Source organism: Dendrobates tinctorius, unplaced genomic scaffold, assembly GCF_039654945.1.
Source record: "Dendrobates tinctorius isolate UK_male_01 unplaced genomic scaffold, ASM3965494v1 ptg000003l, whole genome shotgun sequence".
NCBI lineage: Eukaryota > Metazoa > Chordata > Amphibia > Anura > Dendrobatidae > Dendrobates > Dendrobates tinctorius.
Genome location: NW_027361671.1, coordinates 9,023,599 through 9,050,465, shown reverse-complemented (window position 1 = coordinate 9,050,465; position 26,867 = coordinate 9,023,599). Strand labels below are relative to the sequence as shown.

The following is a 26,867-nucleotide window of genomic DNA, read 5'->3' as shown; positions in this document are numbered from 1 at the left end:
ATAAAAAATAATTATTTTTGCATCACTTTATTCTGCGAGCTATAACTTTTTTAATTTTTCTCTGATGATGCTGTGTGGTGGCTCGTTTTTTGCGGGACAAGATGACGTCTTCAGTGGTTCCATGAATATTTATATGCATCTTTTTGATCGCGCGTTATTGCACTTTTTGTTCGGCGGTATGATAATAAATCATTACTTTTTGCTTCATGTTTTATTTTTATTTTTTAAGGGGTTCTCTAAACGGGTTAACTAATGGAACAGTTTTATAGGGGAGGTCGTTACGAATGCGGCGATGCCAAATATGTGTACTTTTATTGTTTTTTTTTTATTTCCAAAAATTACTTTATTTGGGAATATTTTTTTTTTAATTTATTTAGCGATTTTTTAAAAATTATTTTTACACCTTTTTTTTTTTTTTAGCTTTATTAGGTTGTCCCAGGGGGGACATCACTGTCCTGTGACAGATCTCTGTTCTGTCACATCACAGATCACTGTGACAGATCAGCAATCTGTCACAGGCAGTGCAGAAATCTTCCTCATGCCTGCGCTTTGCAGGCACTGAGGAAGCCAGCTCCCTGCAGGCCCCCAAAGGTCCCCGGCGCCATCTTGGATCCGGGGGCCTGCAGGGAAATAGCCCCCCGCAGCAGCGCTGCACATTGCGCTGCTGTGGGGGGCTCAGGGAAGCACGGAGGGAGCCCCCTCCCTGCCGATGCTTCCTTTTAACCCCTGGTACACCGCGATCATCCGTGACCACCCCTGACACATAGTGCCGGGTGTCAGCTGTGATAATCAGCTGACACCCGGCCACGATCAGCGGCGCTCACCACGTGGGCACCGCTGATCGCGCTAGACGTACTATCCCGTCCATGGGCATAGGTTTCATGGAAGGGATAGTACGTCTGATGTCAGAAAGGGGTTAAAGAAGTAGAGCTAGTAGGAAATTTACAGTGGGGAAAAAAGTTTTAAGTCGGCCACCAATTGTGCAAGTTCTCCCACTTAATAAGATGTGAGAGGCCTGTAATTGACATCATAGGTAGACCACAACTATGAGAGTCAAAATGAGAAAATAAATCCAGAAAATCACCTTGTCTGATTTGGAAAGATTTATTTTTCAAATTATGGTGGAAAATAAGTATTTGGTCACCTAAAAACATGCAAAATTTCTCACTCTCACAGACCTGTAACTTCTTATTTAAGAGGCTCCTCTGTCCTTCACGCATTACCTGTAGTAATGGCACCTGTTTGAACTTGTTATCAGTATACAACAGGAAAGATGTATATTGTTGTACCGTGTTAGCCAGTAGATAGAAAAATATTTAAAATTTAGAGTCCTCAGTGGTTGATAACTTTTAATGGCTAACTGAAAGGATGGTAACAAATTGCAAGCTTTCGAGACTACTATGGTCTCTTCATCAGGCATAGACTAATACAAAATCTGAAGAATCACACATTTATGCACAACACAGCACAGAAAGAAATAATGCAGTAGATAAGACAAGTGACGTGAAGAACGTGTCATTATGTGAGAGAGATAAACAGTTGTGGCCATAAATATTGAAACAGTTAATAGATAAGAAGTGTGAATGTTTTCTAGTCCTCTGTTTGGGGTCTGGTTCTGTGTTGTGATGCCCCCACAAAAGGTCTGAGGGGCAAATTCCTTAATTGATGTAAAAAGACATAAATCCATGCAACACATTCATTCCTGCATTAAGTGTGTCAAAGGTCGTCATGAGTTTATACTCCCTGACTCTTCTGTCTCTCTGAGATTTGAAATTACTTTTCATGGCAAGTAATTTCATGTCTATGGTGCTGTGATCAGGCATACAAAAGTGTTTTGCCACAGGTAGATCCATTTTTTTTTTCTTATTGCATGGCAATGAGAATTCATCCTTCTTCTAAGCTTTTGCCCTGTCTCCCCTACATACAGACCCCCCCAGTTTGACATTCAGTACAAATAATTAAGTACACCACATTAGATGTGATGCAGCTGAAAGTACATGTGATCTTGTAGTGCTGATCACATCAGACCCTAATCAGACGACTATAAAATCTTCACACTCCTTATCTATGAACTGTTCCAATATTTATGGCCACAACTGTTTATCACTCTCCCATAAAGATAATTTTGCTTCATGTCACTTGTCTTAGCTATTGATTATTTTCTTTCTGTGCTGTGTAGTGTATAAATATGCGCTTCTTCAGATTTTGTATTAGTCTATGCCTGATGAAGAGACCGGAGTAGTCTCGAAAGCTCGAAATATTTTACCATCTATTCAGAATTTGATTACCCAAAATTCGTCCAACAATAAACAACAATGCATTACTTCTCAAAACGATAAATCATCAACTAGGTCACCAATGATATTCACATGGAAACACCAAGAAGCATCTCATAATTATATATAAAATATATAATTTTATTAAGCAGTTAAATTACAATATGCATCCTTTTTGTGTATCTTGTAATTTAACTGCTTAATAAAATGACATATTTTATATAAAATTATGAGATGCTTCTTGGTGTTTCCATGTGAATATCATTGGTGACCTAGTTGATGATTTACCATCTATTCATTTAGCCACTAAAAGGTAACAACCAATGAGGACTCTCAATTCTAAATATTTTTCTATCAGTATAAAAGACACCTGTCCCCAACCTCAAACAGTTACACTCCAAATTCTACAATGGTGCCACTTTAACTTGTCTGCAACTTCCACCTGACTCCCAAATTGCAAGGCTGTGACGGGTTATAAATTCTGAGTCACAATGGACAGTTTTTGCCATTTTCTTTGTAATAAATCACTTTTGTAAACTTATAAAGTCGAAGTCCCTTCAAAAGCACTAAGGGTACTAAACTTGACAAACCTCTGACTCACAGTCATCCTACAGCGCTCAGGAGAGAGAAAAACCCTGTGGAGGAAACCACTAGGGAACTATGGCTGAAGGACTGACCTTCCGTTTAGCGTAGAGATTAATGCTAATGTTAACTCTTTATAGCCATGGTAAAATTGGACCTGGTACAAGATATAATGGGTAATTAACCAAATACAATAAAGCATTGATCATTATACAAGTAATGGTTAAATTATACATTTTAGGACAGTGATTATAACAGATTAGGAGGGCAGTTGAGTTGATGTTTCCTCCAGTTATTCTGGTGAGAAAAAGCGGGAGAGAGATAGGCAGAGAGTTGCTTCCTCTATATAAGCCCCATCCGTCTCCCAGTAACATGACAATGGGTATTCGCGATACCTATAGATTCCTTCCCATCCACTTTAGGATTACCGAACCCACTAAATGATGACTCGCACACCTTTATTGGATAAATTGGCCACAGCAGACTTTTATTAACAATTTTAACAAAACACTTACAAAACAATGTTCCCAAAGGAGGAGCGGTCCTCAAGGCCCCAAAATTGTAACTGCCACAGGTCAATGACCCCCATAAACCTTGTCCCCAGTATGAGTCCTGCCTCTAGCTGTGAAGCACCAGCTCAGAAACCCTAATAGACTCAACCGGACAATATCCGCATGAAATACCCGCGTATTTCCGCTTCTGTTCCTCATTGTGACCATTATGTTCTGTTCCACATTAATCCGCCCAAGGGGGAGTCCAGGACCTTACAGATCCCCCCTCCAAATGGCCATTTCCTGGCACCACCAACCTCGAGGACCACTTCCGCCACACTGAGCTTCCATGACAAATATACATAAATGCAAAACATTTGTTAGGAAATCGTAATTCTTCACCCCCTATACACCCCATATCTATGAATCCTGTAGGCAATTTCGCCATAACCACATAAACATGGGCAGGTGGGTGGGAGCTTATTTCTACTGTAATGGGGCACCTAAAATGGTTGCCCCACTAAGATGGCGACTCCCTTTTATAGTCCCCCCCACCTCCCTCATGTGACCCCTCCTACCCCTCCGAAGCCTCGTCCCCTTGTTATTGTTCAAACCTTTAACCCTTCCCTTACCGAACCCCTTACATGTCACCTTCCTATAGTTCCCCTCAACCCTGTCATGTCGTCCTCCCTTTGATGGCCTGCGGCCCAGTATGGCCTCACTCACCAGGCATCCCTCTTGCTTAAAATCTACACCGCTATACAAACAAAGCTGCAGGACTTAAAGGTCCACCCCTCCCAAAGTTATGTCCCCCTCTGCTTAGTGCTCCTTTGGTTTCGTTATTGATGATGGCGATATTAGGTAACCCATGAATATCTTCTGACTTTATTCTCAAACTCAAATAATGTGCTCATTATAATTATGTAATAGAGTTAAGCAAATGTTTTTGATTGGAAATGAATTCTACTGGAATTTTACAAATATGAACATTTTCCAGAATGCAGAATTTTTGTCATATGCACTGCACGAACTCATTGAGATTGCGGTTGGTAAAAGATTTAGAAATAAAAGAATCAAACATACAAATGCTCACCTCCCAGCACCGTTTTGCTTTGCTTCACAGTGATGTCACCGAAATGGCGACTAACAGGCCACTCCATCGTTATTCTGACACTCCATAGCCTTGCATTGTAAAAGCTACTTCTGGGTCACACAGAGCGCATTGTTACCCGAAGAGTCTGCAGAGCGGTTACTTCATTGTAGAAGATGAGTAGAACAGATTTTGGAGAGAGAGGCAGTAGTTGAGTATATTAATACACCCACATTATATTATATTCTCATGTGCACACATTTATAAAAAAATACAGTGGGGGAAATAAGTATTTGATCCCTTGCTGATTTTGTAAGTTTGCTCACTGACAAAGACATGAACAGTCTATAATTTTAAGGCTAGGTTAATTTTAACATTGAGAGATAGAATATCAAAAACAAAATCCAGAAAATCACATTGTATAAATTATATAAATTTATTTGCATTTTGCAGTGAGAAATAAGTATTTGTTCCCCTTACAACCATTAAGAGTTCTGGCTCCTACAGACCAGTTATGCACTACTAATCAGCTTGTTACCTGCATTAAAGACAGCTGTCTTACATAGTCACCTTTATAAAAGACTCCTGTCCACAGACTCCATTAATCAATCAGACTCTATCCTCTACAATATGGGCAAGACCAAAGAGCTTTATCAGGATGTCAGGGACAAGATCGTAGACCTGCACAAAGTTGAAATGGGCTACAAAACCCTATGTAAGGTGCTGGGTGAGAAGGAGACAATTATTGGTGCAATAGTAAGAAAATGGAAAAAATACAAAACAACTGTCAATCGACATCGATCAGGGGCACCATGCAAATTCTCATCTCAAGGGGTATCCTTGATCATGAGGAAGGTGAGAGATCAGCCTAAAACTACATGGGGAAATTTGTTAATGGTCTCAAGGCAGCTGGGACCACAGATACCAAGAAAAGCATTGGTAACACATTGCACTGTAAATGCTTAAAATCCTGCAACGCCCGCAAGGTCCCCCTGCTCAAAAAGGCACATGTGCAGGCTTGTCGGAAATTTGCCAATGACCACATGGATGATTCTGTTTGTGATTAGGAGAAGGTGCTGTGGACAGACGAGACAAAATTTGAGGTCTTTGGCAATAACTCAACTCGCAGTGTTTGGAGGAAGAGCAATGCTGTCTATGACTCAAAGAGCACCATTCCCTCTGTCAAGCATGGAGGTGGAAACATTATGTTTTGAGGGTGCTTCACTGCTACGGGCACAGGACTACTTCACTGTACCAATGAGAGAATGGATGGAGCCATGTGCCGTACAATCCTGAGTGACAACTGTTGTGAATTCTCTTGATCTGACTTCTGAGTCAGGGCTCCCTCTGGTGGTTACTACGGGTAGTGGAGCTGGCTGCGTTGATAGAAGTCTGCCACCTGACAACGATGATTGGAAATTAGGGGTTACTGACTAGGAGGATATAAGTGAGCAGGCTTCCCTCAGTTGCTGCTGGTGATTGTTTCTTCCTGTGCATTTTGAGGTCTGCTGTCTCCTGCCTGATCCTGCATTTTTCAGTTAAGTTGTTCATTTCCTAATCCTTTTTATATCAGTTTTGTCTCTTTCTGCTTTGCTGTGAGGGTTCAGCGTGCTCCCTGCTGGGGCAGTGCTGGACCCCGCTCCATATGTTACAGCGTGTGTCAGTTTGTTCAGTACATTAGACGTGTTGGATTTTTTAGGGTTTTTGCGTGATTGCAGACAGTGTTTCCTTTCCTATCCTATCTAGACAGTTTGGGCCCCATCATTTGCTCAGACTATTTTCTGTCTGTGTTTGTGCCTCATCTTGTCTCAACGACAATATATGTTTAGGGGCTATCTATTTCTTTGGGGTTCTACTCTGGGGCAGTTTAGATTTCACCTTTCTTGCTTTAAGCTTAGTTAGTTCTCCGGCTGTGCCGATGCGTCTAGGGCATCGTAGGTATGCCCATGGCTACTGCTAGTTGCGCTGTTAGGATCAGGGGTCTGCAATCCGCTGAGTTACCAACCTTTCTGGTTTCCTGGTGGCCTAGCCTATTCCTGTTATCCTCCTTGGTGACCTATTCATAACAGAATCACCAACCGAAACTGTAGACTCTAGGGTACTCTAAAGAAGGAAAGAATTGTATAAAAAAAAAGTGTCCGAATTTTTGTATATATTTTTTCCTCTTTTTCTCTGGGGCCGTAGGAAGACTAAGCAATTGTCCAATCGTGTTGAGCAGCTCGCTGCTGAATTGTGGGGAATTTCTACCTATCTCGCTCAATCATCTGAGGTAGAAGCAAATATCCCTACTCCTGATGTGTTTTCTGGGGATCGGTCTAAATTTTTGAATTTTAAGAATAATTCTAAACTATCTTTCCCTTTGAAACTTAACTCATCGGTGAGCTCAGTGCAGCAGGTTAAAATTGTCATCTCCTTGCTGCATGGCGATCCCCAGGACTGGGCTTTTTCTCTGATACCTGGAGATCCTATTCTGGCTAATGTGGATATTATTCTGCAGCTTATTTTCCATAAATATACATTGTGTTATTAATCTATTATGTTACCATTTCCAAAGTGCTATGTCCCTGTACATTCTGATACTATAAGCACTGATTGGACTGTACCAAGTAGAGAGTCCTAGAGAGCCCCCTCCTGTACCAACTGGAAAACACCCAGTTGTCAATTTGTTTATTCATTTCTAAGGCTAGTTTCACACTAGCATATGGCATAGCTGCAGAGGGCTGCTGACTTCCTCCGTGAAGCTCCGCCCATGGCCGCACCTCCATCGTTCAGCTCCGCCTCCGTCAGCATGCGGCCTGCGTACCCTATCTTTAGCATTAGGTATGCAGGCTGTGCCAATGTATGCAGATGCCTCCGCATGTGTCGTTTTGACTAGGAAGGGACTATGGTTATTGCTCCCCCGGCTACAATCATCTGCCCCCCCTCACCACAGAAATGGTGCATCTCTAAGATGCGCCAATTCCAGCACTTAGCCTCTCTCTTCCCACTGCCACATAGTGGTGGTGTCATGCCCCCTGCCTGCCATACCTACCAGCGCGGTCCCGCTGCTCTTCTGCGCGCCTCCCAGCACGCTCCTGCTCCACGTCGCGTCCCCGCTCGAGATATCCGGGCTCCCCGTCATCGTTCCTGCGCGCCTGCACCTGTCTACCCCCTTGGCGCTCGGACCTCTGGGAGCAGTGACGCAGTGGCTCCACCCCAACATGGTGGCGCCCTCCGGCTTTTTCAGCAAGGCGTCTTGTCAGGTAAGACGCCTGATTATCTTCTGCGGTGATGCTGTTCCTGCTCTAGCATTTCCGCCACCCTCAGGTCCCTGTATCCTCTGTGCTATCCTTCTGCCCTGTCTGCGCTGCCTTCGGTAGCTCCTCTGCTCCGTGTCCTCCTGCCTTGCCCGATGTCTCTGCCTTGTCCTTTGTGCCTCTCTGGTCCGTTACCCTCTGCTATCTGTCCGACCGCTCTGTGTGTTGTCCGTACCATGCTCACCTTCCTCTCTCGCCCGCAGTCACCAGCCTCCGTCTGCCTCTAGTGCCCCTGGTCCTGCTAGCCTCTATTTTCCTTAGTTCCTACAGTCCCTCCGTACATCTGGCTCTGTATCTCCTCGCCACTGACTCTCTTATTCCTAGCCCTGTCGTCCCTTTGGCTCCGGCTGTTACGGTTCCATCCCTCGTGGGCCTGCTCCTAACGCTCCCTGTATAGGGGGTGGTTCCACCTGGTCAGCTCGCCCCAGGGGGCTCTGGAGCCGTGACCCAGAGGGTCCACTTCCAGGTTCCTCCATCTTTTCCCACACCGTAACAGGTGGCATATGGGGTAATAAGGGGTTAATATCACGTTTGTATTGTAAGGTGACATCAAGCCCAGTTAGTAATGGAGAGGCATCAATAAGACACCTTTCCATTACTAATCCTATAGTTGTTAATGGTTAAAAAAAGACCCAGCCAGAAAAAAGTCTTTAAATGAAATAATACACCACACAGTTTTGCCATCTTTATTATGCGCATAATCCATGCGATGCCCTAATAAAAAATAAAATAAAAAAATAATAATAAACAAATACTCCCTGTTCTAGTACATTTAATAACTAGTGTCCCACGACGATCTCCCCTGTAGAACGGTGACATCAGGTGATGTCACTGCTCTACAGGGGCTTCCACGATGCACTGACAGGAGTCATTGGCTCCTGCAGTGCATCACTGAAGAGGTTAACTGAGTTCAGGCTCTCACTTTACAGCAATGCTGCATGAGAATTAGGGTTAGAGTTAGGGTTATGGTTATGGGACCTCTTTCCAGGCGGCAGAGGAATACATCAGAGGATTATCTCCACCTGTCAGTTCATCGCGGGAGTATAGCACTGACATCACCCGATATCAGTGTTCTACATGGGAGATCATCGTGGGACACTCGTTATTAACTGGATTGTGGCAGAAAGGTAATGTATAGGTTGGATTATTATTTTATTTTTGGTTACAGGAGATCGAGGGCTTCAGGGACTAGGTGAATGGTGAGTATGTACTCTATGTTATATTTTGTATGTACTATATGTAATGTATGTGTATATGTATGTACTCTATTCTCTGAATGGTTTTTTTACACTTGAAATGCAGTGTCTCATGGGACTACTTTCCCATCATCAGCAATGCAGTAGTCCCATCAGACAATGGCTGCTTACACAGCAGAACTCTTGGCAAAACATTTGGGCGCGTGCGCTGTGGAAATAGATGCCTAGTAAGGGCAACGCCATAGTACTTCCATCAGTTAATACAGGCGCCTGCACACTGACGGGAGCAGGACGCTGCCTCATTAAACTCAGAACTGATCCACCTTTTTTTTTTTTCCCCCACTTGAAACTCAGCTGGTAAGAGTGATTACTAATTGGATAGGTATATATAAAGGATCGCAACAGAACATTACACTGACCTTGAGATAGACACATCACTGTGTCGATACGCGTGGGTTTGGGGGTCCCATGTAACCTACCCGGTAGCTTGTTCATCCTCAGAAACCAGGTGATATCATGCTAGGGAAAGGGACTTGTTAATGTATGTTTGTGTTGGCAACATGATAAGTATCACATTTTCTATTTATGGCATATGTAGAATCTCTATGTAACCATAGTAGTTATTGATAATATGGCATTTTTGATCCAAGGTCATGATTGTCATTACAATTGATTTGATAGACCCTAGGTTATGGTAACTAGCAGATACCTGGCATTATACTGAATGGTTGGCCTTGGGACCCATAGTATTTAACTATTTATCAAAATGACCCATTGTCTTTGTTTTGCTATCAGTGTCTGGTTGTTCAGACTTTTTAATTGTTTTTAAACAAAGTGTCTGTTGTGTCCATTAATAAAATTGATACTTTTTGATTGTCATATCCTTGTGGTGATCCCTATTTGTGTGCATATACTTTTTGTCTTTATGTGTTTTCATGCTTACACAGCAGACACGCACACACACAGGGATACAGTTCTGGTCACTTTTACAGGCAGATGCTGCTTATACAACACAGTTTGCATCTGCTGGGCATGATGCCTACCTGAAGCATTCCTTTTGCCTATAAGACATAAATATATGTTTTACGATTGCATAGGTGTTAAATGATGGAAAATCTTAGCAATAACACATTTCATATTCAGATGGAAATGCTCCTTTGAGTCTTTTCTAAGAACATTGCTTTGAAAAGAATCCTAGTGAAATAAAGCAAATAGGAAGTGATTTTGCGTCATGAAGTGACTGTCCTAGTGTGACACAACCCAACAATTGGTCGGTCACCAACCGGAAAAACAAAAAACACACCAGGAAACACCAAGGAAAACTTTAAAAATGGGGGCCCTGTCAGTAGGGAATGGGAAATGGACACCTCCTGCACTCACCTGAGGATGTGCCCTGCTCTTTCTAATGTCCCTATATGGGTTCTTTCACCCTGAGCAGGATACCTAAACGCTAACTTGCCCTGCTCCTATTCCTAAGTAGAGAACTGGAAAGTGAGGACACTGGTCCCACTGCTGCACTAAGACAACACAAGGTAAGGTAAGACAGACACCAAAAGGGAATGGGGAACAAAAATACAACCGTTAGCTTTCTCTGCTGAAATGCACCGCACAGCAGAGTAAGCCACCAGATCACAGCATTCAGCTGAAGCACCACTGCACCAGAAAGCTCCTGTCTCCAGCTCGGTTGGTCTCCACAAGGACCTGTATAACTAACAGTCAACTGATGCATCATTTGACCTTTTAAGGATAGTGGGAGTGGTCACCACCCACATCAGAAGAACTAGCAGCAATGCAATTACACCAGCATGACAGCAGGGGGAGAAACTGATGGCCTGAAAGGGAAAAAGTTTTAATATGCCACAGATACAAAAATGGATTGTGACAGTTTGCTTTCATTGACTTTACTTATTGAGGTTTCTACATGAAATCAAGTAACCAGCTTAATGTGGTATATTAAGTAAGAGTTACTGGATCTCTTAAATGTCTGGTATGGCTATATATAACTGTCACTTAGATGGATTAATGCTATGTAGTCGCATGTGTTTTGTTACCATATGGTCTTTGAGAATAGAATTATACATCTTTTGAGAAATATTAACTTCCCAGACCCATCAGTGTGTTTTAAGCCAGCTGCTATCTAACTTACGATTGCCTTGAAGATAGAGTTCAGAACAACTGTTTCCTACAGGGAATTCTATCATTCACTGTTATGTTTAAAGTATTGTTTTGGTGTATTTTTTTCAAGAAACTCAGGATTTACTTACAAATGTGTTCTTCTGTTTTAAGCAAGATACCATTAAGGAAGAACATAACATTTGCATTTCAAGACACTACACTGCGCTTTTCAAATCCCTGTTGCCTGGAAAGCGCAGCCTAGATTTAGTATAATTGTGTTAAAATAATTTCAATAAACATTAGTAAAGTAAATTGTGAAAACTAGAGTTTTTTTAAGTCAAACATAGGGCCCGATACATTAAGGCTTTGTACATGCCAGTCTTAATAAAGAAACATGGTGGAATATGATGATGCAAAACTCCAAATTCTTTTAAGGGAGCTTATTATATAAAAAAAACTCTATAAACCTGAAAATATGCGGTTAATCTGCAGGTTTCACTTTGAAAAGTCGCAAAATATTTGCACAAAGTAAAGTTGCGACATTTGGCATTTTCACACCAGTTCCAGCCTTGTCCACCAAAGCGGGCAACACATGGCATCATATGGGGTAACAGTACCCACCCAACAAATTCATTAAAGTTAGCAGCAAGGATCATATTCCTCACCAACCGTTATACCAATGCCTCTACACTGTGCCAGTCGTTTCAGTGGTTACCCATCCCCTTCAGAGTTCAATATAAACTTATCACTCTCACGCACAAAGCATTCCATGCTTCAGCAGCACTCTACCTCTCCTCATTGTTTCAGTTTACAACCCTACCCGTGTCCTCCGTTTTGCTAATGTGAAAAAATAATATAGGTGAGACAACCTGATGGAGCGCCAGGCTGTCAGGTCAGGAAAGGCCAATTGAGAATAGTCTGATGCAGCTCCTGCCGGGTACCTCAGATGAGGATGTGTTCAATAGTGCAGGTTGTCACGGTCGCAGGGGAGTGCAAAGGACATGGAGAGGGTCAGTAGATTAAAAGATTTCTTTAGTTTATTGAATTCCACAATTGGAATTCAATAAACAAGAAATCTTTTAATCTACTGACCCTCTCCATGTCCTTTGCGCTCCCCTGCGTCCAGAACATCCTGCACTATTGAACACTCCATTTTGCTAATGAACTAAGATTAACATCCTCAATAAACCAAACCTCCCACTCCCGCCTCAAGGACTTCTCGCATGCTGTGCCAATTCCCTGGCCAATTCAATTAATCCCCAATATCCACAGTTTTAAGCATGCCTTAAAAATACATTTCTTCAAACTGGCCTGTTGCCTCAACATATTTAACTATCCCTGTTTTGCCCAAACAAAATTTTCTTCCAAATCAGGACCCTCTTATTATCTGTTCTCACAGCCTTCATGCAATTAATAGCCCTCTGTGTCTGTACTTTTACACATACTGGTCAGTTACCGGTTCATGCAGTGTCACGTGTACACCCTTTTTATTACATTGATGACTGGACCGTACAATGCAAGCAAAATTTACCATCCACATTTTGTGTTTCCCCTATTTCCTCACAGATTGTAAGCTTGGGAGCAGGCCCCGCATTGCTCTTGGTATCTGTTGATTTACAGTTAGGTCCATATATATTTGGACAGAGACAACATTTTTCTAATTTTGGTTCTAAACATTACCACAATGAATTTTAAACAAAACAATTCAGATGCAGTTGAAGTTCAGACTTTCAGCTTTCATTTGAGGGTATCCACATTAAAATTGGATGAAGGGTTTAGGAGTTTCAGCTGTCTATAACCAAAATTAGAAAAATGTTCTCTCTGTCCAAATATATATGGACCTAACTGTATGTGATTATTGTTAATTCTGTAATGTCTTTTATTGTCTGTACAAGTCCCATCTAAAATGTAAAGTGCTGCGGAATATGTTGGCATTATAGAAATAAAATTATTATTGTTATTATTATTTTTACACCATTACTAAGGCCTCTTTCACACTTCAGTTTTTTGCCATCAGTCAAAATCCGCCAAAAATTTGAAAATGGCGGATCCGCAAAAATGGAAACAAAACGGATGCAAACTAATGGAACGGATCCGTTTTGTTGAGGATCCGCCATACCGATTTTACTGCGGATCCTCAACAAAACGGATCCGTTCCATCAGTTTGCATCCGTTTTTGTCATCCGTTGAATCCGTTTTTTTGCGGATCCGTTTTTCCACACCTCCAAAATGGGATGCTCCCAAATATGATTCGCTCTTGGAAAATGCTCTCAAATGTGATTGGATGCTGGAAACTAGGGAGAAATATATCTAGGGTGTTGTGATACAATTTCTTTGAAAGGTTTTAGAGCTAGTGGCAGCGATGGAAGGAGTTAGTGCGAGTCTGGAAGGAGTTATTGCGAGTATTGACAGCTTCTGTGTGGAATTGGATCTTCACTTGAATCGGTTGGCAATTATTGCTATCGAGAGGGAGAAAAGAAGACTGCGAATCCTGCGTATGAGGAGACGGCGCCAGTGGATTCATCCCATTAATGCGCAGAGGTTCACCCGTGGCGTTTTTTCCACACTGTACCTGGAATTGAGGGAGAATCCGGACAAGTTCTTCAACTACGTGCGCATGCGGATGGAATTCTTTGAGATATTGGTGGATCGTGTTGGAGAACAAATCCGGAGAAGGGACACCTACATGCGGTTTTCTATATCACCGGCGGAGCGTTTGATGGTGACCCTTCGGTAAGTTATCTACCTTTTAAAATGTTTCAGATTCTGCAGGCTTTTATTGTTATGTTATGGCTTGTAGTTTGTATTAATTTTACTTTTTTTCCCTTTTTTTAAGATTCCTGGCAACTGGAGAATCCTTCACCTCCCTCCATTTCCAGATTGGGATTTCCACTATTGCTGGAATTGTACAACAGACCTGCCGGGCATTATGGGATTCTCTACAGGAGGAATACATCCCAGAGCCAACCCAGGAGAGGTGGCTGGAGATTGCAGAGAAGTTTCAAGATATCTGCCAGTTTCTAAACTGCATCGGTGCCGTGGATGGCAAGCATATCAGGATTGTGAAACCCATGGGATCTGGTTCACAGTTTTACAACTATAAAAAATACTTTTCCATTGTGCTAATGGCCATTTCGGATGCAAACTGCAAATTCATTGCCGTGGACATTGGTGCATACGGTCGTTCTAACGACTCACAGGTATTCAAGAGTTCCACCATGGGCCATCGCTTGTATGGAGACAATTTTAACTTCCCACCTCCAAGACCACTCCCTGGAACAACAGGCCCACCAATGCCTTTTGTGTGCGTTGGCGACGATGCTTTTCAACTTTCAAAACACCTACTGAAGCCATATGGTAGTCGTGGATTAACACACCAGAAAAGAATCTATAACTATCGGTTAACCAGAGCGCGCAGAGTGGTGGAGTGCGCGTTTGGAATTTTAACTGCAAAATGGAGAGTCCTGTTAACGGCCATGAAAATGAAAACAGAGACTGTGGATGAGGTGGTAAAGGCCTGTGTAATCCTGCACAATTTTGTCCTTTCAAAGGAACCAGTTTCCATCGATGACAATGTGTATGAAACCACCTTGTGGGATTATGAGCAGCAAACTTTTCGGAGTACTGGTTCAGTGGCAAGAATTAGGGATACCTTTGCAGATTATTTTGTTACACCAGAGGGACAAGTGGACTGGCAATATCACATGATATAATTTTCTTCTTACCAATTGTGAGTAATTTTTTTTTTTTTTATCTGAAATTTTACCAAGTGTTTGCTTTGCACAAGCATTGTGTTTTACCATGTGATTTGGTTAATTTTACACTTTGCAGTGTTAACAATTGTTGGGTACCAAGCGTAAAGTTATCCAAGTGTTGTGTACCAAGCGTAAAGTTACCAAGTGTTGTGTACCAAGCGTTTTACACTTTGAAATGTTCACAAGTGTTGGTTATCAAATGTTGTGCTACCAAGTGTTTTTTTGTACCTTGTACACCACCGGTGTACTGTGAAATATTACCCAGGGTTGTGTGTTGTGTTAACAAGTGTTGTGTTTACCTTTTACACCACTGGTGTAATTTGAATAAAGAAGCAAAAAATAAACATCACAATAAAGTTTTTTGAAAAAAAACAGTTTATTTCTGACAATTTGTATTAACTGTATTTTTTTTTTTTTTTTTTCTTAACTTTTTTTGTAACTTTTTTTGGTATTACCTTTTTGGTAACTTTTTTTTTGGTATAATATTACCTTTTTTAATTTTTTTTGGTATATTACAACAGAAAAATTACAAACTATGATAATGTTGGGTGGAGATAGTATTGGAGGGGGGGGTTAACAGGGTTGACCACATCGAGGGGGGGGTAGGGGACTGGGGAGGGAGTTGGTGAGGACCAGAAGTGGAAGGGGGGTTTAACACATGTGGTTGGGACGGGAGTGGATGGACAGACGAGGTTTGTGGGTACATTGAAGGTGTATGTGGGGGTGGGTATGGCGAGGGCATTGGGGTATAATGCAATGGGGAAGGTAGGTACTGGGAAGAATGGAATGGGGAACTAGAGAAAGGAGAGGGAGTGGTAGGAGGAGGGACGGCTGTGTGATTGATGGTGGTGGAAGGATGGACGGGGGGAGGATGGACTGTGGAAGGATAGACAGGGGGAGGATGGACTGTGGAAGGATAGACAGGGGAAGGATAGACAGGGGGAGGATGGACTGTGGAAGGATAGACAGGGGGAGGATGGACTGTGGAAGGATAGACAGGGGGAGGATGGACTGTGGAAGGATAGACAGGGGGAGGAAGAGATGCTTCAGCAAGCACTTCCACTAGAGCATTCTGACAGGCTTGCATCACACGCATCTGCTGGTGAGTACTTAAACCTTCCATTTGCCGGACAACAGATTGAAAAAAGGTATGTCTCGGTGTCTGGTTTGATTCTAAACTCATCTGTTCCATGTATCTTCTGAGTTCCATGATACTTTGATTGATCATGGTCAACCCAGAAGATAACCGTTGTCCATAAGTGTGGAAACCGTGTTGAACAGTTGAGTTTAGACTCAAACAGTCAGACAAGGTCAGCCTTTCCTGACTCCTCAGACGCTGCCGGCCAGAACCAAAAGTTGGTCGAGATGTTGCGGCAGTGTCTGAGGGGTGGGGAACAGGGAACAAGTCGTCACCAGCAGCTTCATGTGATGAAGTCTGCCCTGCTGCTCCAGTGCTGGTGGAGGGGATAGAGGGATCAGACAAGAGGGTAGGTACAGAGGGGTCGGATACCTCGATGTGGTCACCGGGGGCGGTCTCACTAGGGATCACTCCAGAGGGACGCAACTCTGATGCAGACTCCCGAGTGCTGCAGATGGTGCTAAAAAAAAAAAAAGAAGAAAAAAATGTATATTAAAAATATTGATATTTAATTTAAGTCTGCTGAAAAAAAAATTGGTTAAACATTTCTACTACAGGAATTGTTTGGGGAATATTTACCTTCTGCACGCCATTGTAGATCGCAGGAACGCCAGGGCTTGGTAGTTTTTGTACTGGGGTCCCCGGCGTCCTCCCGACGATCCACTCGGGGTCTGAATCTCTTTGTTGTAGTCCCTCTTGAAGCGATCCCGGAGCGACCGCCACCGTGTGATAACCCTGTCACCTGTGAAGCAAAAAAAAAAAAAAAAAAGGTTTAGTATTCAACACTTCACATGCTGGAAATATAAGTTACTGAAGTTGTAATACTTACGCACAAAATCCCTGGCCCTCGCATTGAGTTCCTCCCAGTTGTCAATAACTGAAGAACAGACTTCATCCCAGAGCCGTCGTGTGGTTGGTTGGTCGGCATGAAGACGGTTTGCCATGTTCCACAGCGGCTCCCGGATTTCCACCTCATGGATGAGGTCATCACTATCAATAATGACACCCTCCTCCTGATGTCTGCGGGGAGCACGCTGTGAAACCTGTGAAGATAAAAAACAAAACAAAAAGCAAAAAATTACATTATATTCAAACACATGATGTTCATTTAAACAATTATCAAAATAGGGTTACTTACTGTTTGCCGACCACCAGAGGCATCACCTTGACGACCCTGGGATGTCCTGGGAGTCACTCTAGTGCGGGCACCGGATTCTGAAGACTGTGGGAAAAAAAAAAAAAAAATGTTTGGATGGATGCAGTTATGGTGTGCACTGTGATGAATGTTTGTGTTGGGTGTAGCATTATGTATCTGTGTATGTGCTAAACTTACAATCTGCGCACCCCCTCCGTGTGTCTCTCCACCCTGCACGTCTCCTCCTGGAAGCTCCTCTGAATCAGCTTCCTGTTAAAACATAATAGGATAGTGTTTTTAACCACAAAAAAATTATTTTAAATAAAAAATAAACAAAATTTTTTTTACCTCAGCTCGCTGATGATGTGAGGGGGAGCTTTCAGGAGAAGACATTACGGCTTGGGGCAGCTGTGTTGCTTCCTGAACTGATCTGCAAGTATAAACACACTTGTTAAGCTACTATACAAAGTATCATAATAAGCTTTCAGGCTTTTATACTTACAGGGAAAATGTTTGGCTGGCAGTATCTGCTTCGGCCTGGCTGGCAGTCTCTGTTGCGGTCTGGCTGGGCCTCTCTGCTGCAGCCTGGCTGGCAGTCTCTGTTGCGGTCTGGCTGGGCCTCTCTGCTGCAGCCTGGCTGGCTCTCTCTCTGCTGCTACCCTGCTGGTAGTGCTTGAAGTGATCTGCAAGTATAAAGAGACTTGTTAAGCTACTATACAAAGGATCATAATAAGCTTTCAGGTCTTTATACTTACAGGGAAACTAATGGTTGCCTGTACGCTGCGGTGTGGCTGTTCCTCTCTGCTGCGGTCAGGGTTGTTTCTGCTGCGGTCTGAATCTCTGCTACGGTTGGGCTGGCCGTGTCTGCCGGTATGGTGGCGCTTCATTGTGTGAACTGAAAGAAAATGATATGAAAGTTTTAAAAAAAAAAAAACAAAAAACAAAAAACACATTTTGTATGTGTAATTCCCTGAAACTAATTATACGCAATTTTAAGTGTTTGCATGTCTATATTCCCTTATCTCAGAGTGTAACCAGTGATTGAAGGTGTCTAATATTTTGTGTAAACCTACTTTCTTTGTGTTTTGTAACTGAGTGTAACCAGTAATTGAAGGTGTGTAATTGCTGTGTATACCAGTTTGCATTCCCTGAAACTCTCACCGAGAGTGTAACCAGTGATTAAAGGTCTCACCGTGTAACCAGTGATTGAAGGCGTGTAGTGTGTAATTGCTGTGTATACCAGTGTTTGCATTCCCTGAAACTCTCAACAGAGTATGTAACCAGTGATTGAAGGTGTTTAATTTCTGTGTATACCCACTGTGTTTGCATGGTTTTGAATTCCCTGAAACTCAGTTGTGTATACCCATTTTTTCATGGTATGTTGCAATCTCACTTTTAACCACACTTGTATACCAGAACACTTCAATTACCTTTATGGTAACTTAATTTTACCTTTTTTAAAATGATACAAAGTAGATTTTTTCAAAACAATTTATTTTTTTTTTTTTTTATTATTTTTTTTTTCCAAAAAATAGGAGCTACTCTGCTCTTTATTTTAAATACCACAATACATGAAAAATAAAAAAACGCAAACACGCATAACACACAGCCAGGCTACACACTCCAGGTGTCTTGCAGGTGGAAGATTTGCAGCGGAGTTTGAAATTCTATCAGTCAGGCTGGTGTTTGATGTCTGGTTCGGTTTCTTCAGTGTGGCTGTTGCCAGATGTCTGGGCACAAACCACATACAATACCATTTAGGCCGGTTTCACATTTGCACTTTATAGCGCAGCGATGGCCTGCACACGTCCGCCACAAATCCCCACCTACTACTGCACATGAATGCTTGCGATCTGCGCACCCTATCTTTATCATAGGGTGCACAGATGGTGCGCTGGCAGGATTTTACAGTGTGCTGCGCACTTTTGAAGGTGTGCCGTGCGCGCCAAAATGCAACATGCTGCGTTTGGCGCGCAAGGGCACACCTTCAAAAGTGCGCAGCACATGGTAAAATCCTGCCAGCGCACCATCTACGCACCCTATGATAAAGATAGGGTGCGCAGATCGCAAGCATTCATGTGCGGTAGTAGGCAGGGATTTGTGGCGGACGTGTGCAGGCCATCGCTGCGCTATAAAGTGCAAATGTGAAATCGGCCTAAATGGTATTGAATGTGGTGTTATTGGGCACAGACATCTACATTAAAACACCAGCCTGACTGATACAGTCAGGCTGGTGTTTGATGTAGCTGTCTGGGCCCAATAACACCACATACAATACCATTTAGGCCGGTTTCACATTTGCACTTTATAGCGCAGCTATTTCCTGCACACGTCCGCCACTAATCCCCACCTACTAGCGCACATGAACGCTTGCAATCTGCGCACCCCATACTAAAGATAGGGTGTGCAGATCGCAAGCGTCCATGTGTGCTAGTAGGCGGTGATGACCAGATGGGACGGGGATTAGTGGTGGACGTGTGCAGGTTATCCCTGCGCTATAAAGTGCAAATATGAAACCAGCCTTTACACCACACAATCACAGCAAGAAATACAATATTAAAGTTGTATGAAAATAACATGCAGTACACATGCAACAGAAAAAAAAAAAAAAAAAAAATGCAACACACACACACACACGCTCCAGGGGTCTTGCAGGTGGTAGACTTGCAGCTGTGCAGACAGGTTTTATAGCTCTAGTTGAATCTTCTGTCAGGCAGGCTGGAGTCTGATATCTTGCTTGGAGTATTCAATGTTGCTGGTGCCGGATTGTCTGGGCCCAATTACACCACATACAATACACCACTCAATCGCAGCAATCACAGCATAAAAAATACAATATAATTACAGTTGTATGAAAATAAAAAGCAGTACACATGCAACAGAAAAAAAAAAAAAAAATGGAAAGAAAAAAAAAAAAAAAATGCACACACAGGCCACACACATACACACACACGCTCCAGGGGTCTTGCAGGTGGTAGACTTGCAGCTGGGCAGACAGGTTTTATAGCTCTAGTTGAATCTTCTGTCAGGCAGGCTGGAGTCGGATATCTTGCTTGGAGTATTCAGTGTTGCTGGTGCCGGATTGTCTGGGCCCAATTACACCACATACCATACACCACTCAATCGCAGCAATCACAGCATAAAAAATACAATATAATTACAGTTGTATGAAAATAAAATGCAGTACACAAGCAACAGAAAAAAAAAATATAAAAAAAAAAAAAAACAGACATGCAACACTCGCAGACCACACACACACACACGCTACACACACACGCTACACACTTGCAGGCCATACACAGAAATGTCATAGGTATACTCACACTTGGTAAAGCTGGTACTGGCAGGCCTCTTGATAGCTGTGGCTGCAGGCTTGGTGGGTGTCTGGCAGGCTGGGTGGTCTGGCAGGCTTGGTGGCTGTCTTGCAGGCTTGGTGGCTGTCTTGCAGGCTTGGTGGTGGTCTGGCTGGCTTGCTGTCTGGCTGCTACTGCATGTCTGGGCCCAATTAGCCCATCTTATATAGTTTTGGGACTGTCTGGAAAAGTATCTTTTTTTCTGGGCATGCGCAGTGCGATTTTGCGGATCCTGCCGGCGGATTCCGCAAAATCGCGGATCCCGGCGGATCCGCCGCCCATAGGGCCCCATTCTACCGCATGGCTGATGACGGCGGATCCGCCGTCATCCGCCATTTTGACGGCGAAAAAAAACGTTACATTCTCCGTCCCCCTCAGACAGAATCCGCAAAGAATTTTGCGGATCCGCCGAATATCGGACGCAACGGACGACCATCCGTCAAAATCCGCCACTAATGTATCCCAATGGGGAAATTGGCGGATCCGCAACAAGAAAAAGCGGATCCGCCAATTTCAAATTTTGGCGGATTGTGACTGATGGCAAAAAACTGAAGTGTGAAAGAGGCCTTATGAGGTACAGTCAACTAAGAAGATGCACCCAATTCATTAAGTGGTGGGTGCCTCTTAAATGGAACCTGTTTTATAAAAAAAATACTATTGACCTGCAGATATTGGGATAATCTACAGGTTATTAGCATTCTGAAGCTGTGCGGCCGCACTGAAAACCCAGTTGCTGGGAAGAATTGTACTTTGTTGCTCCCAACAGCCTTGGGTTTTCAGTCGTAGAGGTATGGCTGGCACTGCTTCAGTCACTGCTCAGTACATAGTGGCAGTAAACACCACTCCCGACAGTGACTGAAAGCCAGCTCATGCACTCCTCACTGTGTACTGAGCTGTGACTGAAAACCTGGGCTGCTGGGATGAATAAAATTCATCATCTCCTGCCTGCAAAGCTTTTAGAGAGGTGGCCAAATGGCTTCAGAATGCTATTAACCTGCAGATTAAATTTAATAACAAACCCACAAAATAAGACTAAAAATACTCCAAAAATTCAAGAATTCTTACAGCAAAAAAAGCGGCAGCAGTGTTTACCTGCCCAGGTCTCAGAACTAATGCACTCTCAGGATGCAGCAAACCCATGCAGTAAAGATGACAGCAACACATGTGTAAAATACTAATGAGATAACCACTCACATCCAACCAATTCATGGAGATGGTGATTGCTTAGTATTAGATTGCACAAAGTGGCTTCTATAGGTCGCTGGTCACACACAGGTATTGCACAGTGTCTCTCTTAGGCTACTTTCACACATCAGGTTTTCGGAGTCAGGCGCGATCCGGCGTCGTGCCGGAATGCCGGATCCGGCAAATGTTTTGTAAAACCTGATGTGCCGGATCCGGTTTTCTGCCGGATCCGTCTTGTTCTTGACAGACAAAACCGGATCCGTCTCATCCGGTTCATCCGTTTTTCTATCCGTTTTTCGACGGATTACGCCGGATCCGGTTTTTAAAATTGACCCTTGTGGCCCCTCAAGGCAGAGTACACTGGCAGGATGACAGAGTGTGAAAGATTTGTGCCCTAACCAAACTTGTGTACCTTCTGGACCAACAGTATATACCTTTGCCAACCAAAGTTGGCTATCTTGTCATGGTCTACTATTTTTAGCTTTAGGCCACAGGTGTGTACCTGGTTGTGTTTTATGCAAAGTATTTCACCTTTTAACAAAAGTTGTGTACATTGTTAGGAAATCACCAACAATAAACACAACTTTTTAGGTGAAATACTTTGCTTCAAACACAACCAGGAACACAACTGTGGCAAAAAGCTAAAATTTACCCACAGTTATATACCTGGTTTTGAATACCTTTTTACCTTTGAAATACCCTGTATTTAACCTTTTTTTTAAACATAGTTCGCCGCAGAAAGAAAAGACAGACAACCATTGTGAAACGATAATTTAACTTTTATTTAAATTTTTTTTTTTTTTTGTAAAATGTTTTTAAAGTGCAAAAAACTTTTTTAATAAAGGTTTGAAACCCAATGGGCATTTTTATTAAAAAACACACATTACAAATCTGTGTAGTGTGGGGTGGAAATACTGCTGGAGGGGCTGCGGGACACTTCGACACTGGGTGTGTGGAGAGAGGACTGGGATCGTGGTGGGGAAGGAACAGTTAGAGGTGAAGATGTGGAAAAAGCTACAGAATGGGTGGACATGTTGGAGGCAGAAGAGGTGGTGGGCGGTGGAGTGGAGGGTTGGGCAGGGACTGTAGGAGCAGATGATGTTGATGGAAAGTTGTATGGGGAAGGAGTTTGGTACGGGGAAGGAGTTTGGTACGGGGCAGGTTGCTGGAAGTGGGGAGATGTCTGGTACTGGGGAGGTTGCTGGTACTGGTGAGGTTGCTGGTATGTAATAGGAGGGGGAGGATGGAAAGTGGCTGGAGGGGGTGCAGATGTAATAGGAGGGGGAGGATGGAAAGTGGCTGGAGGGGGTGCAGATGTAATAGGAGGGGGAGGATGGAAAGTGGCTGGAGGGGGTGCAGATGTAATAGGAGGGGGAGGATGGAAAGTGGCTGGAGGGGGTGCAGGTGGAGGAACTACAGTGGTGGGAGGTGGAGGTTGGGAGGTAACCTGCTGTAGAGCACCGTGGCACGAATGCATTACATGCATCTGCCATGCGCTCCACAACAGACCTGAAAAAGGTGTGGTTTGGCGAAGATCTTGCTTCTGAATGCATGGTTTGCAGAAGTGTCTTCACCTCCAGAATGCTGGAGTTGATCTGCTGAAAGCCTGCGGAGATTTGCTCTGACAAGACTTTTAGACAGTTCTGGAAAGATGCATTCAGATGCAAGAACTCTTGCGCATAACTCTTTTCCTGACCCCTCTGCCGCTGCCGCCCAGTACCCGCAGGTGTACTAGAGGTGGCAGGGGCAGAAGGGTGGGGTAAAGGGAAAGCGATCTCCTCACCAGCAGCTTCATGTAATGTAGGCGGCCACGATGCTCCTGTGCTGGTGGATGGGACAGATGGGTCGAATGTGTGGGAAGGCTGGGAAGGTGCAGATGTACCGGGGCGGTCGAAGTGTCCCTCGGTGCCGGTCTCCTTAGGGATCGCCTCAGAAGGGTCCAATTGTGCAGGCTCCCGAGTGCTGCTCACCGTGCTGTGGAATAAAGAGAAAAAAAAACAATTAAAATACTGACATGGTATGGCCCTGGCTGAAAAAAAAAAGTTACATCTAACATTTTTTTTCACATGTGGTGTGTAATATTTACCTTCTGGTGAGCATTGTTTCCCGGAGGAACGACAGGGCTTGTGCGTACTTGTACTTGCTCCTGCATCCTCCAGATCCACTCGTGGCCCGCATCTCTTTATTGAACTCCTTCTTGAAACGATCCCTCACAGACCGCCACCGATTCACAATTCTGTTCCCTGAAATGAGAAAGGAGTGGTTAGTATACAACATCAGTGTTTCACAAACTCCAGTCCTCATGGTCCCCAGGGGTCATGTTTTCAGGATTTCCATAGTAAATAGATATCCTGAACACATGATCCGTGGGGACCACGAGGACTGGAGTTCGGGAAACACTGGTTTACATCAAGCAACCGGTACTGTATATACTTACGCTCTTTAATCTGGGCCCGAACATCGAGGTCCTCCCAGCGGCCCACAAGGAGCGAACAGATTTCCTCCCAGAGTCGTCGGGTAACGATAAGGTCAGCGTGGCGGCAGTCAGCCATATTCCAGAGCGGCTCCCTTTGTCTGACGAGATCGATGAGGTGGTCCACATCGAGTCCTCCATCCTCACCGTCAGAGTCGGGAGCACGCTGTGAAGGCTGTTAAAGAAAAAGACAAAAATAACATTAGCCTCCACAAAAGAAATGAAATAAAAAGTGCAAAAAAACAAAGCAAAAATATTTATACTTACACGCTGGTGACCGCCGCGTTGCTGTCGCCGACGACCCTGGGAGGCACTGCGAGGACCTCTTGGCCGAGCACCAGATTGGGAAGACTAGAGAAGAAAACAAAAAATTTTATGTCTTTGGATGTAGGCATTTGTTTGCTGTGTGTGGTCTGCAGAACATTGTTTTCTATGTGTTGTGTGTAGTGTGATGTTGTGTTTCTGTGTTTGATGCAAAAAACTTACCAATTGTAAGCCCACTCCAGGTGTCTGTCCACCCCTTCCTTCTTCTTCTGGGAGCTCCTCTTCATCTTGTGATTCCTGTTTTGAAATAAAAGGCAATGAATAGACATATATTACAGAGATGATGGATTTTGGAAATAAAAACTTACCGTCAAACGCTGACGATGCGAGGGAGGGCTCCCAGAAGAAGATGTGCTGTCCTGTTGATGGCCAGACTCCATGGCTGTGGGTATTGCTGCTGCTGTTGCTGCTGCCAGTGATGCCATTTCTGCTGCTGCTGCTGCATCTCTTTGGCGGCTGTTGAATAAAGAGAAACAAAGGGCCAATGAATATCTTGATATTCCATGGCCCTAGTTTGGAGGAATGGGGGATTTGATAATTACCGTCTCTCATCTGCTGCTGGACTCCCCTCCTCAGCATGTTCCATTTGCTGCTCCATTTGGGGTGGTGCTGATGGTGCTGCTGCTGCTGCAGATGTCTGCTGCCTTCTCCTGCTCCTGGTTCTTGGCTTGGGTGGCATGTTGGGTGTGGCTGAGGGTCCCATTGTCTTGCTTTTATATATCTCCTGTGGGCAGAGCTACTGAGCATGCTCAGACCAAAAAACCGGATCCGGCGCATTGTGGCGCTCATAGGCTTTCATTGTGTGAAAAAGCCGGACGCGCCGGATCCGGCGTGTCCGGCTTTTTCGCCGGAGACAAAAAACGTTACAGTAGCCGTTTTTTCCAGACGCCGGATCGCGACACATTGCCGGATCCGGCGAAAACCGGATGAAACGCATGGCCATCCGGCGCGATCCAGCGCAAATGCAAGTCAATGGGGGGGAAACCGGATCCGGCATTGCATTTCACCGGATCCGGTTTCTGTCAAAAGCGCCGGATCGCGCCTGACGGCGAAAACCTGATGTGTGAAAGAGGCCTTACAGCCTCTTAGTGACGCCCATACTATTAGATTAAGTGAACACACCAACAGGGAAATAAGATGTAACTAATATCCCAGAAAAATGAAGCGAACCAATAAATATTCTGTGATAAAATCTCAATATTTTTATTTCATGAAAAAAGAATTAAAAAAGACCACATGTCATTTTAAACATAATATACCCCTAGGGGAAAATTGCACAGTCCCAGATTTCATAATCCAATTGATCAATATATATTCAATATACAGTATATCATCATTTAAATACTACAGGAGGCATAAACAAAAAAAACGCTTCCAAATATCAATTACAAATATCATTATACAAAGTTAACAATTAAAATAATTAACTCCATGATGCAAATCAACAAGGTCTATAATATAGTCTCCATACATGCAATAATTTTACCCACAGGATATTATATAACAATAATCCAAGCAGGAAACACTGAAAAAATATATATAAAGATAGAAGCAGTTGTTTCACAGTATAGAATATAAAGTACAGTATAGGTATAAAGCTTAATTACCTTCACTGCAATATAACGGTAAATAGGAGCCATGCAAGAGACCCCCGTGCCCCGACACGCGTTTCGCCCTCTTGCTCCTTGCTTGACGCCCCCGGAAGAAGCAAGAGGGCGAAACGGGCGTTGGGGTGCGGGGGTCTCTTGCACAGCTCCTATTTACCGTTATTTGCGGTTTCTCCATCTCCACACGGTGGACCCTGGGTTGCGAACGCACCTTATTAAAATTTTTTATTTGGTGCATTCCGCCAATCCTAACACCATGTCCCAGGAATGAACACTGTATTGTATGTTGAAAATCCTGTATTCTAAGGCCATTTTCACCCAAAGAACAAACTAATCAATTTAATGTACATAATTCCAGCATAATTGTACAATTTAATATCAAAAGCCTTCCCCAGTGTGAATGTACCTGATGCCTGAATGTCTAAGCATAAAGGAAGTACTCCAGCTATTTTTGCTGTGTCTATAATACAGCTTAGCCTATTATTAACTCCTTCCCGTGCCTAATATTTTGGCAATATTTTATTTATTTTGTCAAACCTATAAATATGATTAATTTGTAAGTGAATAGCACTAAAATAATGTTAGATGGCCCCAGCGACTTCAGGACGAAAATTAACTTCGCTTTAACCACTCATTTGCAGTCAGCCTGGCAGTGAAGTCACCGCTCACTGCACTGTGAGCGCATGTGTGCAGAGCAGGCTGTCAGAGAACCAGGAAGAAAGCATAGTGCGTAGTGACTGTGATAACTTCATACTTTCTCCAATGACTGAATGGGATCAGCTACAGGAAGTATAGAAGCAATTTTTTTCCCTGTTGCTGCTTCTTCAGTAAAGAAGCATTTTCTCTTTTTA

The 26,867-nt window shown here is 43.4% G+C and overlaps 1 protein-coding gene across 1 annotated transcript in view; it reads left to right on the top strand.

Moving 5' to 3' along the window:
• Positions 1-26,867, top strand: part of EDIL3 (EGF like repeats and discoidin domains 3) — a 1,247,867-nt gene that overhangs the window by 1,216,957 nt on the left and 4,043 nt on the right. The window lies entirely within an intron of this gene.